The following is a 24,210-nucleotide window of genomic DNA, read 5'->3' as shown; positions in this document are numbered from 1 at the left end:
AGCCTTGCAGGTTGTTATCACAACGGGAAGTTCACTGGAGAAGAGGCTTAGGCAGGTTGTGATGTCTCCGTAAAGAGATTCTGGTTTGTTCTTGACTCCTGTCATATCTGAATTGGGCCAATGGCAGTCCTTGGGGGTTGGCAACCACAGGAGCAGACAGATTGAAAGCAGGGGTTCTCAGTCTGATTCTTCTGCTTGCTATGACTGTGGGCAAGGTACTTTACCTCACCAAACCCTTTTTCTCCTTTGTAAACTGGGGGTGAATGAAATAATACATGTATTTGGCACACAACTACTCTATTGAATACTTCCAATGACTTCTTCCTCTCTTTGCCCTCTTTCCTCTCCTCTATTGCCCAACACCAGCTCTTCTGGTTCCTCCTGGTTCCCACTCCCCTTCTCTGGCCGTCTGCCTGCCTTGACCTGGGCCTTTTCTGTAGTGGCCATCAGGGTTAGATTGTGGTCTGTTCTGTTTATACATTTGGTTTTGTTTCCATGAACATTTCCATGTATCAGCAGAGGCCACAAACACATTTTCAACGGCTTTTTCTCAGGGCTGGTAGTTCTCCCACAAGGATTCCATGGATGGGTTTCCAAGGGCCTGCGAATGCTCTGAAATTGTATGTTTTATCTGTTTCTGTGGAAAGCATCACTTATCAGCTTTTCAAAGTGGCCCATGACCCCCGGAATGAAGGGCCGGCTGCATTGTTTCACTCTGTGGTGTTCTTAGACTCAACAATGTTTAGCTGGTCTCTCAGTTAAGTGGTAAACAGTGTTTTGACTGCTTAAAATCAGGCTGCTGTGAGCATCTCTATACGCCTGGTGTACGTGTATATTCCCCAGAGTGGCATTGCCCGGTCAGTGAGCAGGAATGGTCTTATGACCCTTGTCATACATGCTCAGACAACTCCAGAAAGCTTACGTCGCCAGTTGTGAGTATATCCATTTCCTCACGTATTTACTAACATCAGGTTTTTGCAGTTTTATTTATTGCTACTTTTAAAAGTACTTTAGTTGTCTTAACCTGTATTTCCACAATTTGTAGCCGGTCTGAGTATCTTACCATTTGATTTCCCATCTGCATTTTTCTCTTTGACACTGGGTAAAAGCTTAGTATTGACATTTGTAATGGTCATGGATACTTTGTGTTGTTGGGAAGGTAAGTTTTTGCCAATTATGATGGTCAAACTTTGTCTTACGCTTGTTTTTTCCTTTTATATTTTGGGGCAAAAAGGATCTATTGTACAAGGACTTTAAAAATAGATGACTGGTTTTGCTTATGGCTACTTTTTTTTTGTGTCCAAATATGTATGCACTCCACCACTTACAGTAAACACATTTTTCTCCATTTACAGTGTAATGAATCCATACTAGGAGTGGACCCAGATTAATTCTTTGCACTGGTAAAAAAGAAAAAAATACAACTTCTATTAAGAGTGACACTCTCTTTGCTCTTTTACTCCATGTCTGTCAATATTAATTTTTTATCATTATCTGTCTGGCTCTATTTCTGAAATGTTTAGTCTTTAATTTTTGTTGCTTCCAATCAAATACAGTGAATTGTAATGACGTTTTCTATTCAGAATGTTTTAAAATCTAGTAAGTGGGGGAGCACCTTGTCATACTCCTTAAGGCAAGAATATCGTTCTCTGCTTGTTGTAACTGAGTCCTCAGAACTGGGTGAATCTTTGGTTGATGACACAACATGGCCTCTTTTATTTGCTTCCTTGGTGGTTTTTAATAATGTGGTAAGCATTTTTGAATCTTTCGCCCAGTATAAGAGCTAGGATTTTGACAGTAACTTCTTTTTACCTATGCGATCCTCCTCACCCTGTCCCTCTGCCACCCCTCAGCCAAGGTAACCATCATCCTGAATCCTGGGATCATCTTCCATTTGCTTTCTTTTTGTATGTTTTTCTAAAAAAAGCTCTAAATTATAGAATGATATACTTTTATTCTAGTTGTTTTACATTTTATAGAAAATGTATCATGTTGTATGTAATCTGGAACTTTTCTCAAATGATATGTTTTAAGATTTAGCCCTTTTGATGACTGTAGTTCATTTGGTTTGCTTGCTGGATAGTGTGGCTGTACCCCAGTTAATTCATCCATTCTCCCACTGACGGCAAGTAGCTGCTGCTTTTATTCCGTTAAATTTAAATTATATAAGTGATACGTGATTGCTCCATTCATTTCCATTGATACCTAAAAAGGATATTGTATTGCTTTTCTTTTTTTCTATACACGTGGTAAATACTATTGTACGTATCGTTGTTGACTTGCTTTTCTCATTTAACAATGGGAAGATTCACGTTCACGGAAGTGCATATAGAGCTTCCAGCATTCTTTTTAACAGTTGCAAAATATTCCTTACTTTAGATGTTACTGTGAGTTATTTAGCCATTATGCCATTGATGGATATTTATGCTATTTACAGTCTCTTGATATTGCAAACAGTACTGTGTGATCATCCACACACACACCTCCTTCTGCATGTACCATGTGATTTCTCAGGATAGGTACCAAAAAGTGGAATCTCTGGGAGTGTTCTGCCCTCTTGCCCTCCAGAGTGGGTGTACAGATTTACATTTCTGAGTTTGAGAGTATCTCTTTGCCCATATCCTCTTAGATACTCGGTATATTAAATTTTCAAATTTCTGCCAACCGCCACCTTTGAGCTTTTCTGTATTGATAAATGACCCACTGAGACTTTTAATTGGTACAATAGATTCTTGGCATCTGCAGGCTTAACTCTTACGGGCTTTACCTGATAGAGGCCTAGGGCCCAAGACACATCATAATTTATAATTTTCTTGAGGTATAATTTTTTGAATCCCTCATCCCATGACGCCCAGCCTAGTGACCTGCACCACGTCACACCATGGCTCTGTTCTCTGCTTGTCTGTGCATGACAGTGATGCTTCTGAAGGGAACGGCATCTTGCAGTTAGGTGAGTTCCTGGCTGAGGTAACTCTACTGTGTACTGTTGTAATGGATGGGACTGTGGAGTGTCTGTGGCAAAATTTATTTTAATCCCTTTGTAAATTACTAGTCCTATCTTTAAAAAAAAAAAAAAAAGAAAAGCATAACATAGAAGGGAAAAGTTTCCCTGTAACCCTCCCTCAAGATATTTGCTAATGACAGCTTGGTTTATATTCCTTCAGACACTTCCCCCCGTGAATGTACTAAAATGTACCCTATTATCTGCTCTAAAATGGGATCATACAATATGTACTGTTCTGCAATTACTTTATCATTTTATGGCTTCATAATGTTTAATCTTAGGAATTTTGGCTCGGTTATTTTGACTACTTTTCTGTGGGTGGGTTTTTAGGTTCTTTCTGGGGCTGTCAGGCCATCGCACATGGTGCTGCTGTGAGCTCGCTCCTTGAGGTGCCCTGCCCTAGAGTCAGTGCCTTGAAGAGACAGGGAGGCTTTGAGGGATGTTGCTGAATTGTGTCTCAAAGTCCTGCATTCACACTGGCCCCACACCCCCTTCCTGTGGGCTCCCAACTTCTTGTGTTGTCTGACGGGATAGGGGCTCTCAAAACGACAGTCTTGTGAGCTGGCCAGAGAAGTTCTGACTGACAGAAGAGTGCTGGTCTTCTCCCCCCGTGCCATGGGATTCGGTTACAACCTTTTAGTAGCTAACACTGCATTTAGTGTGGAATGGTGACTGACTTAGCACAAAACAACAGTGGCTCTAACAGGTCTAAGAAGGGTCCACTTCCTGGTGTGCTTTCCCATGAGCAGATCAAAAACAAGACAGACTATTCTAGAAAAGCAGTTGTGACATTTGCAAAAAATGATATTTAATTATATCTTATCTGTATGTTTGTTTTGCCTGTTTAAATCTTCCCACCTGGTATTGCAGGCATTTCCGGTCCTGAGTGGAACAGGGCTGTGTAGCTCCTTCTCCAGCAGAGCGTTGGCTGTTTTCTGGTTTCAGTACAGAAGAACTCTGTCTCTCCCCTCAGAGACCACTGAAGTGCAGGAGCATAGCTGTGAGCCCCGCTCTGTCTCACTCTCCTCATAGGGTCATGGGGAGATTAACACAGGTGACCTACAAGGTATCCGCCCCGGCAGCCCTTATTACCTCCAGGGATGAATGCTTCAGTTCCTCAGGCCCCTAGGTGACCGGTGCGCCATTGTCTGACTCTCCTGTGTATGTGACGAGGTGACCACTGTATGACCCACCGACTGTGTATCAAAGCAAGGCTCTGCTGCCACCACTGAGCCCAAAGGCAAATGCCGGCTGTTTTCTTCCAATTTATTTATTTAACATAAATGCGTGAAAAATATTTAAAGTAATAATTGCTTGTGTTAAAAATTCAAATCCCGTTGGTGATATAGTGATGTTTTTCTCTTACCCCATCCCCATTTCCACAGAGGCAACTGTTACAGCCAATTGCTAGCATTTCCATCTGGAGAATTCTATATTAGTATAAAGCTATAGAGGTATGGATACGCCACATACTCTGTTCTGCACCTTGGGTTTTCTGTTAACAGTAAAGGTAGGAGGTCACTCATTTTTTTTATATCCGCCTCTACCTCAGTCTTTTCAGCATCTGTGTGGTAGTCCATGTTTACATGTGCTATCATGTACTTTCTTCTTTTGGGGAACTGTTAGATTATTTCCAACCGTTTTTATTATATGTAAGACTGAACTATCTACATGTATCTTTATGTACATTGGCAAGTATATCTGTGGGAAAAAAATTCATTTAAGAGGAATTCTGAGTCACAGTACATGTGATTTCTAATTATGATGGATGCTGCCGGATTGTACTCTACAGAGATGGTTCCAATTTACAGTTGCCCAGGCTTTACCAGCACTGTGTTCTCGAACTTGGTTGTTAGTCCAAGACGTGAAAAAAGTTATTTCATTGTAGTTTGGATTTGTATTTCTTTTGTTATCAGTGAAGTTGAATATCCTTTTTTATGTATCTAGAAAGTATTTCCAGTTCATAGCCTGTGCTCATTTTTCTAATGGGTTATATACTTACTGATGTTTAAAAGCCCTTTATATATTAAGGAAATAAGCCCTGTGTCATTTGTGCTGCAAATATTTCCCTGTTTGTCATTGACCTTTAAACTTTGTGGGCAAATTTTGCTGTTCAGTGTTTTAAATATGTTTATGATTTGTCAGTATTTTCTTTTATGGATTTGAGATTTCATGAGTAGTTCAGAAAGGCTAATCCACCTCAACATTATTGTTTTGTTAAACTCCATGTTTTGTCCCAGATTTTTTAGGGTTTTGTACTTGTTTGAATCTTAGATCCATCTGAACTTTATTTTGATGTTATCAGTGAGAAAGGGACAGCCTGTTGTCCCTATACCATTTGCTGATTAATCTAGCTGGTCACCATTGAGCTGTCTATTCATGTGCTAGTTTCAGATAGTTTGAAATATTGTAGCTCTGTGCTTTAATATATGGTAAGGATGTCCCTACCTCATTATTTTACTTTTTCAGAATTTTCCTTGCTCTTCTTGTATGTTTGCTCATCTCTTTTTTTGTCTTCATGTCATTGTCTTCCTAGGCAGGAGTAAAACATGCCTTTCTATTTACTCGAGTCTGTTTAATTTGCTTTTGTATTATATGGAAAGTTGTGGTCAGTGATGCTGATCTTGGTCTGTCTGCCCCTAGTCTGGGTATCCTAACCCACTGGGAGCCCCCACCCCATCCAAATGATGGCCCTGCCATAGAGTATGGTTATAGTTTTTGCTGTATCTGATGGTTATTTGTTACCATTGTATCGACAAGGTCCAGTTAATGGAATTCTCAGATGACATGCTCCATACTGTCCACTTAAAATACAGGAACGTTTATGCAAACGCAGCTTGGAGAATGAATTGGACCCAAGGTCCATTCCAAGGAGGAGCGATCAGCTGGGAAGGCTTGCTTTCTGAACCTCTGGCCCCGTGTGGCTGGCTCCTTTCACTGGGAAGTCCTGTGTCCCCAGAATGTCCGTAAGTGGAAACCTGTTCTGGTGCCTCCACCTGACCCCTGTGTGTAACCCCTGAGCCGCTGTTTTCTCCTGGCCATGGCCTGCTGGCTGGACTTTTTCGCAAACCTATTGCATGTTTTCCTGCCTTACTAAGGAGATTGTACAGACCACAAAGTGCTGTTTCTTCAGTGTCTCAGGGCCATGTCATGAACACGTCCCGTCTGACACATAGCGGTCCCTCCGTGTTTCCCCTCACTGACTGCCCTCACCAGCCCGCTGTTCTGGTTAGGGTTCCGTTATCACTTCCCATGTCAGCCCCTCTTCCTTACCATGTTCACTGCATGCTGTCACTGTGGCAGGACGGAAGGTGCTGGAAGCCAGGGGGGCAGGTCTTTTATTTCAGTTATTTGAATATTTCACATGAAAGTCAGAGGTTGCCTGCATCTGCTTCACAGATACCTGCGCTGCTTCAGAAAAAAGTATGTGGGCTTTTTTAAAATAATATCTTGTTGTGTTTTTTGGTGAAAGTTTACAAGTAAATTAGGTTCCCATCTGACAGTCTCTATACACATTGTTTACATTTTTCACAGTGCGTCAACATTCTTTTGGTGGTTGTTTCCAGTACTCTAATTCCTGCCTCCCTATCTTCTCATTTTTGCTTTAAAGTGTTGACTTTTTTGATCTCATGGCCTTTTTTTTTTTTTAGTCATACACTGTTCTGTTTTCTGATTATGATTTCTTTGACTTACCGTTGAAATGGGTGCTTTTCTCTTTGCTAAGACACTGTGGTGCACGGATCTGATTGTTTCTGTAAGGTAATGTCTTAGCAGTGAAGTGACTGGCTCCGAGAGTGTGAACAGTTTGGAGGCCTCTGACTCCTGCTGCCAGGTGCCTTCCTTACAGCCAGGGTACAGCTCACCTTTCCCCAGCAGGTGAACAGCCTGTCCCCCCAGCCTGGCCTGACACTGTCACCCTCTCTGTTTTTTATTTTTGCCGATTTGACGCCAAAAAATGGTCTCTTGGTGCTTTAATTTGAACTTTTTGATTTTGTGAACCGGAACGAACACTTGTGTTTATTAGCCGATTTGTATGTCTGCTTTGTGTTTTACTTATCTTTTTTTACTAAATGGGGATGAAAATATACACCACAAAACATATGCCAATTCATTAATTTCTACATGTATAGCTCAGTGACATTGATTTCATTCAAGTTGTACAGCCATTCTCACTATCCTTTTCCAAATCATTCTACCACCATTAATGTGAACTCTCTGGTCCCTAAGCAAAAACTCCCCTTTTCCCCTCCCCCCACCCCTGGTAACCGCTAATAATTTTTGGTTTCTGTGTATCATTTAACAGAAGTGAGATCATGCAGTATTTGTCCTGTTGGCAACTGACTTATTTGGCTCAGCATGATGTTTTCAAGGTTCATCCATGGTGTGGCATACGTCAGAACTTGTCTTCTGGCTGAGTAATATTCCACTGCATGTAGATACTGTATTTTGTTATCCGTTCATCTGTTGAGGGACATTTCGGTTGTTTGGCTCTTGCAAGAGGTGCTTCAGTGAACTTTGGTGTACAGGTATGCTTTTCGCTGCTTTGTGAGAATGCTTGATGTTGACATTTACCCTCATATATTACAAAACGTTTTTCAAGTTTGTACTTTACCTTTTAATTTTATATGTTGGATATTGCTGAAGGTTTTTAATCTTGTAATCAAATTGTCAGTCTTTATTATCATGGTTTCATACTCGGGTGTTAGGCCCCATTTTCTTCTGGTTCCTTTATGGCTGCTTTATAGTTGACATTTAACTCTAATCCATCTAGAAATTGTTTTGCTGTACCATGTGAAGTGAAAACCTAATTTAGTTATTTCCAAACGACTAGCCAATTTTTCCAACACCATTTACTGAATAATTGTACTTTTCTCTGCTGATCTGAAATGCCACTTATTGCTTATGGGCTGTATGCTTTGATATCATCAAGTCTTTCCGGGCTGTCTAGGCTTTCTAGTCTCTTCCACTGACCTGTTTTTCGTTATACCAAACTACTGTTTTCATTATTTAGCTTCATAATATCTAGTTTTAATATATGGGTATACGAATTCTTGTCATTTTTTTTTATTACAATATTTCAATTTTTATTGAGGTTGCATTATATTTATCAATTTGTTATAATATCGGGATGTCCCATGTAGCAGTCGGCCTGCCCTGTTCATTCAGGATCGCATGAAGCTTATGTCCCTGGGGGATTCTGAACCTCTCTTTATACAGGCTATACATGTTTCTGAAGTTTATTCCTAAAAATTTTATATTCTGTACTGTGGTTGGGGACGTTTTTCTGTTAAAATGTCTGATCATGGTAGCATGTGGTAAGACTTATTTTATAAATAATCCTGTTTTGTAAATAAGTATGCTGAGTGAACTTCATAATTAGGGCCAGTTGGGAGGTAATACAGCATTGCGGCTAAAAGTACTGGCTTTCCGCTCAGACCACCTGGCTCTTTCCCTGGACCTGCCCCTTAGTTACTGTGTGACCATCTCTCTGCCTCAGTGTGCCCATCGGTGAGAAGGGGTAAGAACGTTATCCCCCTTAGAAGTGGGTGGGGAGGAAAGGAAAGAATACACGCAGTTCCTGATGTGGCGTGAGCAGTTCTCCTGGGTTTTCCACAGAAACAACCACCTTCGAGGATGATGTTATTCACGTGTGATTGGTCACCTTTTCCGCGCTTCTTAGTGGTCTCTTCCTGTCTTGTTGCATTGGCTGTAACGACCAGAACACTGCTGAAGAGCAGTGAGCGGTGTGGTCTTGTTCCCAGCTGGCCCGCTGGTGGGATGCGACAGCGAGAGGAGGAGGGGTGGGCTGCGCCCTGGGAGCTGCCCGAGAAGCCCACGCAGCCTGCGTCGTGCTGCCGAGGGAGTGACTGTCCCGCTCTGGTCCCCGAGACGAGGTGGGTGATTGGCTGATAGATGTTTATGTATTTATTTTAATATGTATTTGAAAAAACACTGGGTTTCCATTTACAGTAGTAATATTAAGTTTCCTTGTAAAATTATTTTGTTCGTTCTTATATTGCTATATAATTCATGTAACAAAAGTCACTGTTTTTTAAGCGTGCATTTCAGTGGTTTTTAGTATATTCACTATGTTGTATGACCATCACCATTATCTAATTCCAGAATATTTCTATCACCGGGACAAGAAACCCCATACCATTAGCAGTCAGACCCGATTCCTCCCTTTCCCCAGCCCCTAGCAACCGCTAACCTACTTTCTGTCTCTATGTATTTGTTCATCCTGGACACGTCATAGTGGAGTCATATAACGCGTGGCCTTTTATGTCTGGCTTCTTTGATTTACCAAAATGTTTTCAAGGTTCAGTATAAAGTACTTGTTCAAGTGTCAATTAGCAGTACTTCATTCCTTTTTATAGAATGAATAGTGGCTGAATAATATTCCGTGTTTATGGCTGAGTAATATTTTGTTGTATGGATATACTACATTTTGTTTATCCATTCATTCATTGATGGACATTTGGGTTGTTTCTACCTTTTGGCTGTTGTAAATAATACTGTTGTGAACATTTGTGCACAAGATTTTATGTGAACGTGTTTTTGGTTCTTTCAGGTATGTATCTAGGATTGGAATTGCTGGATCATATGGTAATACCGGCTTTAACTTGCTCATTAGAGCCATTCTGGTAGGTGTGGAGTGGTATCTCATTGTGGTTTTGATTTATATTTCCCTAATGATTGATGATGTCGAGCATCTTTTCATGTGTTTGTTGGCCATTTGTATATCTTCTTTGCAGAAATGACTATTCAGATATTTTGTTTGTTTTTAAATTGGGTTATTTGTCTTTTTATTATCGAGTTGTAAGAGTTCTTTATGTATTCTGAGCATTAGATATTTGCAGATTATTTTCTCCTATTTCTGTGGGGTTTTTCATTTTCTCGATAGTGTCCTTGGCATAAAATTTATCTTTCATAATTGAGTTAATTTAAGGACAAAACAGTAGGACTGGCTGTGTAGTTGTGGCCGCAATCTCCAGGTATTGTGTAAATGACTAAGTTTGGAGGAGGGCGTCCCCTGTGACACTGTTTAGAATCAGAGAAACCATGAAATCGGGGAGGGGGCTGCCCTGGGTTTCCCAAACATGTGGTGTCAGCTGATACACTGCTAGATGTGCTGGGGCAGGGGAGAGGGAAAGGGTGTTGAACGTTTTTTAAATCAGTAACAGATATGGGACTTATTCAACATGTCATCCCTACATCTTTCAAGAGGAGCATCACGTTTTTCAAACCCTCCTTTGATTTCTAGGGCCCCTGGTGGCACAGTGGTTAAGTGTTCGGCTGCTAACCAAAAGGTTGGCAGGTCAGCAGTTTGAATCTACCAGCTGCTCCTTGTAAACCCTATGGGGCAGTTCTGCTCTGTCCTGTAGGGTTTCTATGAGTCGGAGATGACTTGATGGCAGCGGGTTTGGTTTTTTGGGTTTTTGTTTCTGAAACAAACTCTGCTCAGGCCTGAGCTTTATTTTGCCAGCACAGAGACGAGTTCAGGAGGAGCTCCACTTGGACGTCAGCGTGTCGTCCACAGGTTTTGGTATCAGGATATCGGGATTGGTTAAGAGCATGACTTTGAGCTAGACAACTTGGTTTCCATTCCTTGCTTTGTCATTTACTAGCAGTCGGAATCAACTCGATGGCAACGCTTTTTTTTGAGTATGTGACTTTGACCAAATTTCTTAAATTCTTGAAGCCAGTTTCCTCAGGGATACTATGGGAATAAAAATAATGTTAGAACATAGCTCACTGGTGGGTGTGCAGCTGTAATGAGGGGCAAGGTTGCAGTGTGAGTGGGGGGGGGGTGTTGCTGTTTCTTGTCCTTATTATGATAGAAAATATATTAGGCAATTTCCCACTGTCCTCTGTACTCTCAACAGATCACATACCATGGAGGGTTCCAGAATACCCGCAGGGACTGGCAATTCTTTTTGGAGTTCCAGTGGTTCTTTCAAAACTTTGTCAGTTTTGTTTCATGGCTACTGGTCTATTCAATATTTCTGTTTCACTGTAAGTCACAATTTCAAAGTTATGTTTTCCCCAGAAATTATCTTTTCCGTTTAGATTTATATATGTGTTAGTGTATAGTATCTTTTCCCGCTGCTTTCCTTAGATTTTGTTACTCTTTTTCTATGTCTTGCGTTGCACACTTAATTCACGTATGTTCAGACTCGCTTACTTTGAGCAGTGGAAAGGTGGGGAGAGGAAGCAGAGTAGCGGAGGCAGTGGTGAGAGGCCATCCTGTTGCAGCCCCTTCCTGCCCTCAGCTCCCCTGTGACAATGGGTGGGCCCCTCAGCTGGGGAACGTCTGTAAGGAAGCTGCTGACGAGACCCCAGGAGGGTGGCCTGGCCGCCACCTGTGGGCATTCAGTAAATAGAAACCCTGCGACTGCAGCTCCCTCCTTCCATGGAGCTTCTGTTTCTAACAGTCACTTCACTTGAGCAACATCCTTCATGACCAGACACTGAGCTGATCCCCAGGGACTCAGGGACACTGCTCCCATTGTCATGGGGACTGGCTTCACATGGCGACTACCCAGATGGCAAGCTGATGGCAGTTACAGCTACAGAGGAGCGTAGCTCTGTCCGAGAGTGAGACTAGAGCCCTAACCCAGGAGGGGGCCTTTGAGCTCTAGTTTGAAGGGCAGGAGGACCTGTGAGGAAGGGCATTACTAGCTGAGGGAAGAGCATGAGCAAAGCCTCTGAGCTGTGAAGGGGACAGTCAGGAGTGTGAGGTGGGGCTGGAGGGGCAGGACAAGACCTGGGCCTGGTGGGTCCCCCCAGGATTGAGGCTGTGATCCCTAGGGCAACCAAAGTGATCGCATCGGTATTTGTTAAGAGTTTGTTGTCTTTATTTTCTATCTGCCCTGTGGTTTCAATTTTGATGTATAACTTGACCTGAGTTATTTTAAGTTATTTTAAGTTACCTAAGTTATTTTATGCTTTAAAACTTCCAAGTGTTTGAGAATTTTTATTTTTTAAAAACGATTGTCATCAATTTCTGGCTTAATGAATGGTGACAACGTGAGGCAGTGGCTTGTACAATTCCTGCTTTTTTGACTGTCTGGCTCCTTCATTGCTCAAGGTCTCATTATTGTTATGTCACATGGGAGGGGAAAGGTCTGCTCTGCCACCTTCCACATTTTGTGTCTGTCCCTCCTCATGGTTTTGATCAAATCCAAATCGGCTAGGTCTCCTGTGATGAGAAGTGTTACAGTCCCACCACCACTTTGGGTTCTTCCCACGGACAACTCACACCAGCTTTGACTTGTGGGTGTGAGCAGCGTTAATGGTTTGTTAGGAGGAGACCAGACAGGGCAGAGTGACGCTCCTCCGGGGGTGCTCTCTGCCTGGCCTGGGCCTGATGGCGACAGTGCAGACCATACCTGCGCCCCACCTGGTCCTCTCCTTTGTCTTTGACTAAGAATTCTCTCCGGGCTATTTAAACACTGAATTTTAAAACTGCCTTCTACTGATGCACATTTATCTATTTTCTGCAGTTGTAATTGGCAGTTATTTTGCTTTTTTTTTTAACTTCAGGTTATGTTGTGAACACAGTTACCCAAGCAGAAATAATACACCTGTTCTGGGCAAGGCCCCAGGGGCATTCCAGGGTGTGAGCCTTGGCCACGTGGGCTGGTGCCAGCATTTTATGATGATAAATCATGCTGTTGAGGACATTTTTTGGCAAATCCCCTTTTATACCTCAAGTCTGCTTTGGGTTTGCATTTCCCCCGTCAAAGGCAAGTGGCGCTTGGTTCGTTCTCCTTGCTACTGCCCTGGGCCCTCCAGGTGGCTCGAGGGGACAGTCATGTACACGGCTGGTCCCCCACAGCCCTGCCGGCTCCTTGACTAGGAGCAGTTGTGGTTCCTTGGAGCCATTTTGATTTCACATTTTTAAGCCAGTGGTATGTTCTTGGCATGTTCCCTGGTAGATCACTTTGTGGGTTCCCCGCAGTGTACGTGCCTACCAACTTTGAGGCTTGTTGCTGACATGTTGAATTAATTCTTTGCTCATCTTACAGAGTAAGCTTTGACACCCACATTTCCAAGCTTTTTCAGGCCAGAGCTTTGTTGCTTCGTCGTCAGGTTGGGACTTAGATGGCCGTGCACGTTTCTGCTGCTGGATAAGTAGTAAGTGCCCACCCTTCGTGATGCATGGGGCCCGAGCTGAAGGGAGGCTGTGAGGGGACAGGCGTGAGGGAGAGGGAGGGGGATGGAGGCCAGGGCAGTGGGCCCAGCAGGCCACTCGCCCCTGGGAGGGAGCTGAGACTGGGCCTCAGACTGGCACCTGGTCGTCCCTAGACAACCAGTGTGTATGTGTGCGCATGCATGCGTCTATGTGTGTGCATGTCTACGTGAGTGTGTGTATGTGTTGTGTGTCTGTGTGAGAAGTGGGGCTGGCTCTCCTTGGATTCCTCAGGATGAGTAGAGAGGACCCAGTTCTCGGCCTGGCATGTTGCTTTCTCACCCTGAGCAGGTCCTGGCCCTCTCTGAGCCTTGAATACGACAGTAGGGCAAGGCTGTCACTGAGGACAGCCCAGCCCTGCCCTCCCCCCCATGACAGGCTTGGACTGGACCCTGCAGAGCTTGTGGAGGCACTCCTACCTGACGGGCCGAGGGCCCAGGGGAGGCCAGGCCTTGGCTGGGAGCAGTGGGTGCTGTGGGCAGTGGGCTGAGGGGCGGCCTGTGGGCAGTCAAGGGTCCAGGGTGGGCTTGGTGTGCCTCCTGCCTCTGGGGCCCTGGTGGCTTGGACCCATCTTCCCTCAGACTCGGACCAGGAGAGAGGCTGGTGGGGACACAGCTTCTGACTCCACTTTCACATAATGGCAGCTCCCAGGAAGGAGTCCACAGCTGACGGTGGCGGAGAGATCAGAGATGGAAGGCAAGGCAGGCGGGCGCGTCTCTGCGTGACCCCATGTGGCTGGGGCACAGCAGATGTGGAGGACCATCAGCGTTTGCGCTAGGCCAGGGTGCTCCACGTTTCCCCGAGTTCTTAGACTTCTGTACTGATGAAAAACTGAGGATCCTTACCTTTACTTATGAAGGTAATCTGCACAGAGTTAAAAATTCAAGTCATGGAAGAGGTATAAAGCAAAAGTAAAATCCCTCTCCCCTCACCCATCCCAGCCCCACTAACCAGAGGTGGCCTCTCAAGTTTCTTAGAATCTTTCTGGAAATTTCTATACACATACAAAAACCCATCACTTCTGACACTGCTCCCGAACCAGCAGGATGGTAACTCGGTTCAGTCTGCCCGTCTGACCTGATGCGCGCCTGCAGTGGGGATAGACATCCAGCACTCAGGACACGGCGGGTGGCCGCGAAGCTGGGGGACGAGTGTCCCCCGGCTTTGCCTTTGAAAGGGGTGGCAGGGTAAGGAGGAGGTGAACCTGGGAGGGAGGGAGGTGCAGAGCCGCCGCGGGTGTTTCTTTTACTGAACGCAGCTCATGGCTGCGTTCAGGTTTTGCTTTTCACCTTTGAGTCTGTGAGAGAATGAGCAGGAAAAAGCAAAAGGCGCTGGTGGTGGCACGCCTAGCAGTGCTGGGTCGGGGTTCGAGTCCCCGTGGCGTCTCTGCTGCCTTCCAGCTCCTCTCCACCCCACCAGGGACATCATGGCTCCCAGGAGGCACCTTGGGCCCCTCTCCTACCTCATCCTCTTGGGGCCCTGGTCCTCACCAGAGTGGGGCAGGGAACGTAGGGCTGGGCTTTCAAGGGCTCTAGCTCTCTCCTCTCCCCCTCCCTGGGCCACATGCAGACAGCAGGTTAGCCTGTCAGCCCCAACCCTGTGGGAAGGGGAGGAGGACAGTATGGGGGCCCAGGACACCAAGGTAGAGGGGCCCACTTGGAGTGGCCACCTGGCCTCTTCATCCAGAATCCTGGGATCAACCCACCACTGCCTTCTAGCTCCATCTCCCAGGACCTGGATGGCTGTCCCAGGGAGGTGGCGTGGATGAGGTCAAAGGGGAGGAGTTGGGCAGGGCCTCAGGAAGGATGGGGCCAGGAGGGGCAGAGTGGGCACTGGAAGGTGTGAGGCTGGCCCTTTCCCAGGGGCCTGGGACTGGAGGATAGCGTCCTGTGATCTTAAGCAAGTTCTCACAGGACCACAGGGGTTTCCTCCTCCCTCCGCCTTAGATTCCCTCTGCCCAGCTCCCCACATCGGCGAGCTCCCCAGAGTCATTTTACTGGCCACGATGCTGATGTCATCACCTTGGAACAGGGCTTCTGGGTCCAGCCTGACCCCAACATTCCCCCAAGAGCCTCTGCCCACTGCTGAGATATCTCCTCCTTTAAAGACCTACATCCCATAGGGACAGCTGGAAGCAGGAGGGGAAGTATCCAACGTTGCCCTTGAGAGGTGGGCCTTGTCTCCTCTGTGCTAGGCGATGGGCACCCCTACCTCATAGAGCCCAGTTAGGACAACAAGCCCTGGAGGGTCTTCCAGGCCCAAGTCACATGGTGGTTCAGAAGGGGAGAGCTGGGCTCCTGGGGGGCAGGGACACAAACCTACAGCAAGCCTGAGGCAGGGCCCAGGGAGAAGAACCTAGAGTCAGCAGGACTGAATTCCTCCAAGATCCCAGAACGGCCTCCTGACCGAGAACGGTGGCTGGCTCCAATCATCTGTAGTCCCTTAGCCCTTTGACAAGTTCTGGCGCCTGAAACTGCCATCTGGAGCTGGTGTTACAGTTGAGGGTGGTGAGGGGGCAGCATGAGGCTGCGGTCTTGGCAGCAGGCCCAGGTGGTGAGGTCACTGTGTCCACCAAGGTGCCCATCTACCTGAAGCAGGGCAGCTGCAAGGGCAAGAAGAAGCTGTGAGACCTGTTCTCAGACATGATCAGTCCACCACTAGGGGACTTCTGCCACACCATTCACATTGGTATCGGTGGCGGCGGTGACATGTTTGGCAACATCTCCTTCCTGCTGGGAACAGCAGTCGAGGGGCCTGAGGAGGACGGCACCTTGGACCTCCCCTTCCAGTTCACACGCACGGCCACAGTGTGCGGGCGGGAGCTCCCCAACGGGCCATCCCCACTGCTCAAAAATGCCATCTCCCTCCTGGTCATTCGGGGGGCCCTAAGCCCTCACCGTGCCCCCCACCCAGGCCCCACCCAAACCCCCTCGGCTGCACCTGGAGACCCCTTAGCACTCCCCCCAGCCCTCCCCGCAGGAGCCAGGGGGCGTGGACATCTGGAGGACTCTGGAGGCTGGCCCTGCCCGCAATGGGCTGACCCCCCAGTCCAGGGCCGAGGAGCCCTTCCTGTCCCATGCCAGCTCCCTGCTCTCCCTGCACGTGGACCTGGGGCCCTCCATCCTGGACGACGTGCTCCAGATCACAGACCAGGACCTGGACGGCATGCACATCCCCACATAGCACCCGCGGCCAAGTGAGAGGATGCGGGGCAGTGTGTGGACACAGCCCTGGCCTAGGAGGCAGACCCCAGGTCCCACCTGGGTGGCTGTGGCTGTGGTTTCTCCCTTTTAGCCTCTGTCTCTCCTTCCATCCTCACCCTGTGGGCAGAGTGCCCACATGGCTTCCCCCGAACAGCCCACCAAGGACACGGGCAGGAGGCGTCGGCCCAAAGAGCCCCGAGGCCCCCACCAATGGCTCCTCCTTCCCTCAGACCCCTTGGGGGAAGGCTTTGCTAAAGAGGAGTCCCCTTCTCACCTCCCTGTCAGATGCCCTGACTAGGAGGGGTGGAGGAGAGCAGGGTTCAGCCAGCCCAAGTGCTCGGGCACTGGCCAAGTTGTTCTGGACCTTTGGCTTCGTGTCTTGGACTTGGGCGTGGCACCAGTAACCCAAGGTGTTTGTGGTAGGCAGAATAGCCCCTCAAAGCTAATCACAACCTAATGTCTGGACACCCAGGCTGGGGTAAAGATGTTACCTTACGTGGCAAAAGGGTCTTTGCAGGTGTGATTAAGGATCTTAAAAGAGGGAGATTATCCTGGATTAATCTGGTAGGCCCAATGGAATCACAAAGGTCCTTACAAGAGAAAGAAGGAGGCAAGAGAGTCAGTGTGAGTCAGAAAATTGGTGCTGCTTTGAAGATGAATGAAGGGGCTGTGAGCCAAGGAATGCAGGCGGCCTCTGTGAGCTGGAAAAGGCAAATGACCAGATTCTCCTGCTAGAGCCCCCAGCAGGAACACAGCCCTGCCGACACGTTGATTTTAGCCCAGGAAGGATCATTTCGGACTTCTGACCCCCAGGACTGTAAGATAATAATGCTGGGTTGTTTTAAGCCACTAATTTTGTGGTATTTTGTTACAGCAGCAATAGGAATTAATACAATGGCCTGCCTCACCCTGCCCCCACACGGCTGCTGCTGCTGGTGGCTGTGCTCCCACACCTTGTCCCACCTGTCTCAGGTTTCCTCCTAAAGCTGTGCGCTGTGAGCTCACCCTGGGGGTGACCCCGGTCCCAGAGGCCTTTGACGGGGGCAGGCCCTGGCCTTAGGAAGATGGTACCTGATTCCCACCCGTAGTGAGGACGGAGCAGGCACAGACCAAGTGCCCAACTGTGGCTGTTCGCACAGTGGTTGGCTGCTGGCAAGCACTGGTGTGAGCCGGTCCTGCCCAGGCAGCTGGTGTCTGTTGGTTGACACCCAAGGGTAAAACTAAGCACAAGGCCTGTACAGGGGACTCCCAGGGAGATTCCCTGGCGTCAGAGGGCTGGGGGCGCATGGGAAGGGGGGACGGACCTGGCCGTGCTGCCTACCAGCTGAAGCCACAGCTGTTTGCTGAGCATCCACCATGTGCCAGGTGTGCCTCCAGGTTCTGGGGCACAAGACAGACTCGATCCCTGCTCTCTTGGAGCTGACATTCCAGTGTGGGAGGAGGATACACAAGGAAGCAAACCTCTGGGTGGCACAAATGGTGTCTGACTTCTAACCAAAAGGTTGCTGGGTTGAACCCACCCAGAGGTACCTTGGAAGACAAGCGTGGCGATCTGCTTCCAAAAAATCAGCCATTGAAAACCCTATAGAGGGAATCTAATTTGCTGTGCAAACTTTTGCCAAAAACACAATAAAATATTTCAACAAAAAAAAAAAACCCTATGGAGCACAGTTCTCCTCCAACACACACGGGGTTGCCATGAGTCGAATTAACAACAACAATGTGAAATTGAGTAAAACTAAATTTTGTTCCCAGTTAAAGGATACAAGATTGAATTCCATTCTACAAACTGCAACTCATGAGACGCGACACTGACATCTTGGTGCAAAAGAAAAAGGTCAGGTTTCTGGTGGTGTCAGGGTGATCAAATGTGATTCTGAGCCAAGTGTCATGCCCATGCATAGGCAAAGGCACTGAGGCACCCGAGTGAACGACAGAGAGGAACCGCCACGTGGGAGTCTGACCTGTGGGAGACTCAGTTTCCCCAGTAAAATGGAGGTAATGATACCCATCTCACAGGTTGTTGAGAAAATCAGACATTTAACGTTTATTAACTGCCACATGGAAGGTACTCAAAATGGTTGTGGTGTGTGACATGAACTTGAGGCTCAGGGAAGGCAGAACTATGAAGCAGGAAAAACAGGTTACAGTCAGCTTAAAAGTTTATTTTTTAATATGTAACATAAAACTTGCTATTTTAACCATTTTTAAGTGTACATTAATTACAGTCACATTGTAGAACCATCACTACTATCTATTTCTACAATTTTTTCCATTACCCCAAACAGAAACATGGCCACCATCACCCGATGCCTGGGGTGATGGCCACTGTCCCCAGCAGCGCACTGTGGAAGCCCTCCATGTCCTCTGCAGGGCCAGTGGGCGGGAGGCCAACAGCCAGGCCAGGGGCCCCATCGCTTCCGGGGACAGAGAGGTCAGCCCAACCTCTTGGGCTTCCAACCCCTCAGCCCTGAAAGAGCAGAAACCAGAGCCTGATACCCCATTGAACTCCCAGATGTCCCCCCGTGTCATCTGGAGGTTTCCACGGGCAATGTCCTCATAGATAGGGATGCTGTACACCCGAGAGGATCACACAAAGTAGGGCAGGTTGGGTGGGAGTGTGTGACAGGTAGGGTTGGTGACAAGCCAGTTCTCCCCAGGCCTCCTCACCCCACAGCCAAGGCCCTTCCTCTCGCAGCCTGTTGGGGGTCAACCCGACTGGGCCAAGCTGCCTCCGGACTCCAGGTCAGGGGTCTCCTCTCTCCTTAAGTTTAGGGCCAGGACCAGCTTGTCCACTCTGGTAACTCAGTGTCCAGCTGAGTGATGCCTGGAACTGAGTAGGCGCACAGTTAAGTATCCATGGAATGAATAAAGAAATGAATGTGTAAATGAAGAACCCAGGATCCAGGACTCACACTTCCTGATTTTAAAACATATTATACAGCTACAGTAATCAAACAGCCTGGTACTGGTATAACAATAGACGCATAGACCAATGGACTAGAATTCAGAGTCCAGAAATACCGCATTTTTACACAAATCACACGCACCTTCTGCATTTGTTTGCCATCTGTGCCCTCCCTTCCCGCAAGGCACCCTCACAAGGGCTGCCATGCCAATCTTCTTCTACATGTTGCTGTAAAAAAAAATTAGCATAGAGCACTTATGAAAATACCTCATGGCGGAAGGGCGCGGCTGGCAAACAAGCACACAAGGTCTGCGTTATTTGTGTAAAATACGGTAAACCCAAATACCTATGGTCAACTGATTTTTGACAAGGGTGCTAAGTCCATTCCATGAGAAAAGAAGAGTCTCTTCAATAAATGATGCTGGGAAAATGGGATTTCCACACGCACAAAAATGAAAAAGGGTCCATGCTTTACACCATACACAAAAACCAATCCAAATGGATTAAGGACCTAAATGTGCACACTAAAACCATAAAATTCTTAGAACAAACAGGGAAACACTGTTAGCCCTAGTTTTCAACATTGGATTATCTAATATAACAAAAGCACAAACAGCAAAAGACAAAAAATGGGAACTCCTAAAAATTAAAAACTTTTTTCATCAAGACTTTGCAAAAAAAGTGAAGACAAGCTACAGACTAGGAGATATCCTCAGAAACCATGTATCCGAAAAGAATCTAATAACCAAAATATATACAAAACTTCAACAACATAACAACAAAAAGACAAGTAACCCAATCATAAAATGGGCAAAGGACTTGAATAGACATTTCACCAGAGGACATTCAATTGGCCACCAAACACATGAAAGGATGCTCAGCATCATTAATCAGAGATGCAAATCAAAACCACAATGAGATACCATTTTACTCCCAGTAGGATGACTAAGATAAAAAAAACAGAAAATAGCAAATGTTGGCGAGGATGTGTGGAAATTGGAATCCTTATCCCTTGCTGGTGGGAAGGCAAAAATGGTACAGCTGTTGTGGAAAACAGTGTAGTGGTTCCTCAAAAACTAAAAATAGAACTACCATATGACCCAGCAATTCCACTCCTAGGTGTATACCCAAAAGACTTGAAGGCAAAGACTCAGTAAGAGATTTGTACTCCAATGTTCATTGCGGCACCATTCACAATAGCCAAAAGGTGGAAACAACCTAAATGCCCATCAACAGATGAATGGATAAACAAAATGTGGTACATACATACAATGGAATACTACTCTGCCAGTAGAAGATATGAAGTCTTGATACACGCTATAGTATGGATGGAGTTTGAAGACATTATCCTGAGTGAAATAAGCCAATCGCAGGACAAATATTGTATGACCTCACCTATATAAAGACAAGAAAAGGCAAACGCACAGAGACCACAGTTTATTAGTGGTTACCAGGCCATGAGAGGGAGGGGGAAAAGAGGTTAACCACGACGGAAAACTTGTACTAACGGTAGGGTTGCACAGCCGATTATTGTAATTGCTGTAAGTTGTACTCCTGTAAAAAGTTGAAGTAACAAAAGTTGTGTGATAGATATATTTATAACAACAACGAAAAAAGAGTAGCTGCTGAGGCTGCTTATGTACAACCAAACACCTCACGGGATTTGGTTCCCTGGTTTGGAGGTTTAGGGTCATGGTTTCAGGGAACACTTCAGTTAATTGGCCTTATAACATGTTCAGTGCTTCCGTTTTACCTCCTACTTCATCATGTAGTTCCTGGGGTCTTAAAACCTTCCACAACAATTGTCTCTATTCACCTGGAGCAACAGAGGAAGAAGGAGAGTCTGGAATAGTAGGAGGATATGGAATGTGAGGCTCATTGACTCCATGAACAACTGCCTCCTTTGCCATGAGAGACAGAGAGAGCTGTTAACACTGAAGACGGCAAGAAGTGGCAGCAGCAGAGGCAGGAGGCCGGCAGGAGATGGTGTGGTGAGCTTCCTGGCCCATGGAGAGAGAAAGCTGAGTGCCTTCAAGCAGGTGGCTTGCTGGCAGAGTACATGCCTCTGGGCATTTGGTGGAGCTAGGTTTGCCGATCCACAGAGCTAGTGCTGAGCACCTTCGGGCCAAGGCTTACTGGAAGAGTGGGGTGCCTCTGTGTACTTATCAGCAGAGCTAGAAGAGCTTTTTAACACTTGCCTGAGCAGGACAGAGGCTGGGCTGAGGGGCCAAGGGGCCAGAGAGAGGTCTGCCTTAGGGCTCAGCTGAGAAGAGGCTGTCCTGATTGAAGAACTGTATCCTGAGTGTTCCTGAGCCTGAACTGTAACCTGTTACTTCCCTAATAAACCCCATAATTGTATGGGCTGTGAGTTCTGTGTGGCCATTGCAACGAATTATCAAACCTAGCAGAGAAGTAGAGATTGCCATGGGAGGGACAGATGGTGTCAGAATAGGTAACGACAGCTGAGAGAGAAGGTATGTCTGACCTCTGCCTCATAGGAATCAGCCTTGGGCTGCTGATCTTGATTCTCCCTCTCCTTGTGAAGTTATATGAGGAAGTCAGACGCTGACCCTGCCATACTATTTTTACAGAATTCTAACTGCTTTATGTGTATCTTCATCTTTCCCTCCTAACATCCCTCTGAGTCAGATGTATCATCTCTATTTTGCTGAAACTAAAGTTAGGAGAGGTTAAGTGATTACTTCAGGGTCACACTGGCAGTGAATGGCAGGGCCAAACTCAAACCCAGATCTGTCTGACTCCTGAGTCTGTCAGAAGCCACAGGTAGGGCTGGGAGAGTGGGGGGTCCAATCACTTGAGTTTTCCCTCTGGTCTTCACTTTTTTCCCATTTGGGAAGGCCCTGACCCAAGAAGACAGAGGGCTCCACTCCCGGCTTCTACTGCAGGCCTGGGGCAGGTGCCAACCCAGAGGGATCTCAGCACAGGTCCTGTTCCCACAGGGCAAACCACAGCCGGAGTTGAGGCAGGCAGACCATGGGGCATGGAGCAGGGCTCTCCCACAAATGCCAAGAGCCAAGGTGGCAGCTACTGTTGCCCCCACAATAACCCCCGGAGGCCTCCTGCAGCCTTCCTGCTATCCCCATGTCCAGGCTCACAGGAGAGGAGATGCTAGCCCCTTGGGGTGAGACAGTGCGTGCTTTGGGGGCTTTCAGATGCTGCCTGGGCAGCAGACGTTCCATAAACTAGTACTCAGCCACAGACTCCACCACGCTGGGGTGATGAGGCAACCACCAGGTGAAACAAAGAAACCACCACCTTCCCCTCAGCCACTGGCCTCAAGGATGGACAGAAAGTCAACAGGTGAAAGGAGAGCAATCCAGGTAGGGAGCAAGGCAGAAGCAAAGGCTGGAGGTAGAAAAGCATTGGGCTCAGTTTGCCAAGGGTAAAGGAGACTAGTGGGGTACAAGGCTGGAAACGAGGGCTGGGCTCTGATGTGTCTGCCATTCCCACATGTGGGGTTTAAATGTGGAGAGATACATTTGAAGAGTTTTGAAAAACATTTGGATCACAAGTCTGACCCAACACGATATTTCTCTATATTTTACTTATTAATAATAATTTGTTCTGTTTTCTATGTGCCACTCTTCTAAGTGCTTTATAAATATTAGCTTATTTGATTCTCATAACAATCGTATGAGTAGGTTCTATTATTTCCATCCTCAGATAAGTAAACTCAGGTACAAAAATTACATAACTTGCCCAACCTCATACAGACTGTAAGTGATGAAGCTGGGATTCAAATCCAGTCTGGCTTGAGTCTGAACTATTACACCTTACCAAGTTCTAAAGTTCTCAGCAACATTTGGCTGAAAAGTCTATCTTTCTTAAACAGGCTTTTCCCCAGCTTTCTCCAGTTTTGGTTTTATGGAGACACTCTTGACACTGTGCTGAGAGTCACACATATTTCATTTAGGCCTCACAATAATCTTCCCAAAAACCAAACCCGTTGCCATCGAGTCGATTCCAACCGATAGTGACCCTATTGGTCAGAGAAGAACTGCCCCATAGGGTTTCCAAGGAGCGCCTGGTGGATTCGAACTGCCAACCTTTTGCTTAGTAGCCGTAGCTCTTAACTACGACGCCACCAGGGTTTCCACAATAATCTTATAAGGTAATTGTTTCTATCCTGCTTTACAGAAAACTTTGGCTTAGAGAATTTGGCAAAGTGCTGAGCTGGGGTTCAGAACCTACAATTTCTCTACAATTTATCACCTTAACCCACTATTCTGCCTTAAGTATCCTCTTCGAGCATTTATTTCTCTTTCCAACACAACACCCAGTGCTGGACTAGGTCTGAGGGCTACAAGGGAAGAAAAGCTGTAAAGCAGGGCGGGCTGCAGTCTAAGGCTCTGGGGTCCCCTCGAGCTCGGGGGGCTTATCCTGGGCAATACTCCGCTATCCCCGGATGCAGACCCCCCACCCCCGGCTTAAGTGAACGAGAGCGCCGAATCCAACGTGCACCCCTTCCAGTTTGGCCACCAGGCTGCAATCTCTACATCCTGGCCGCGCCTGAAGCCCCGCCGTACGATCTGTCTTGCGCACTCTTCACCACCTCTCTTCTTACTCTTCACTCCAGCCTTGTCTGTGCTTCAGCACAGATGCCCACCTCGGATGAGGAAACCGACGTTCCGGCGGAGGACTGGTTGGTCTGAAGTTCCCACAAATAGCTAGGCTTCCGTCCTCAGCGTTAGGCTAAGCAGCTCTCGTGTACGGCATCCCAAAGATCGGCAAGGAGACCGCTCTCCCACCTGCAGAAATCGGAACACGGGCGCCGCCATCTTGGCGGCCTTCTCCGACTCGCCCGGGACAGGGCCTGCGCCTGCACAGATCAAGAGGGGGCGTGGCGAGGACGGACGAGGCGGGGCCTCAGCGGAAGGCG

The 24,210-nt window shown here is 46.9% G+C and overlaps 1 pseudogene; it reads left to right on the top strand.

Annotated features, from left to right (window-relative positions):
• The first annotated feature begins 15,676 nt into the window (after window positions 1-15,676).
• Window positions 15,677-17,973, top strand: LOC111821875 (cdc42 effector protein 2-like; annotated as a pseudogene).
• The last annotated feature ends 6,237 nt before the right edge of the window (window positions 17,974-24,210 follow it).

This window comes from Trichechus manatus, unplaced genomic scaffold (assembly GCF_000243295.1).
Source record: "Trichechus manatus latirostris isolate Lorelei unplaced genomic scaffold, TriManLat1.0 scaffold00113, whole genome shotgun sequence".
NCBI classification, from domain to species: domain Eukaryota; kingdom Metazoa; phylum Chordata; class Mammalia; order Sirenia; family Trichechidae; genus Trichechus; species Trichechus manatus.
This window is presented reverse-complemented; position numbering and strand designations above follow the sequence as displayed.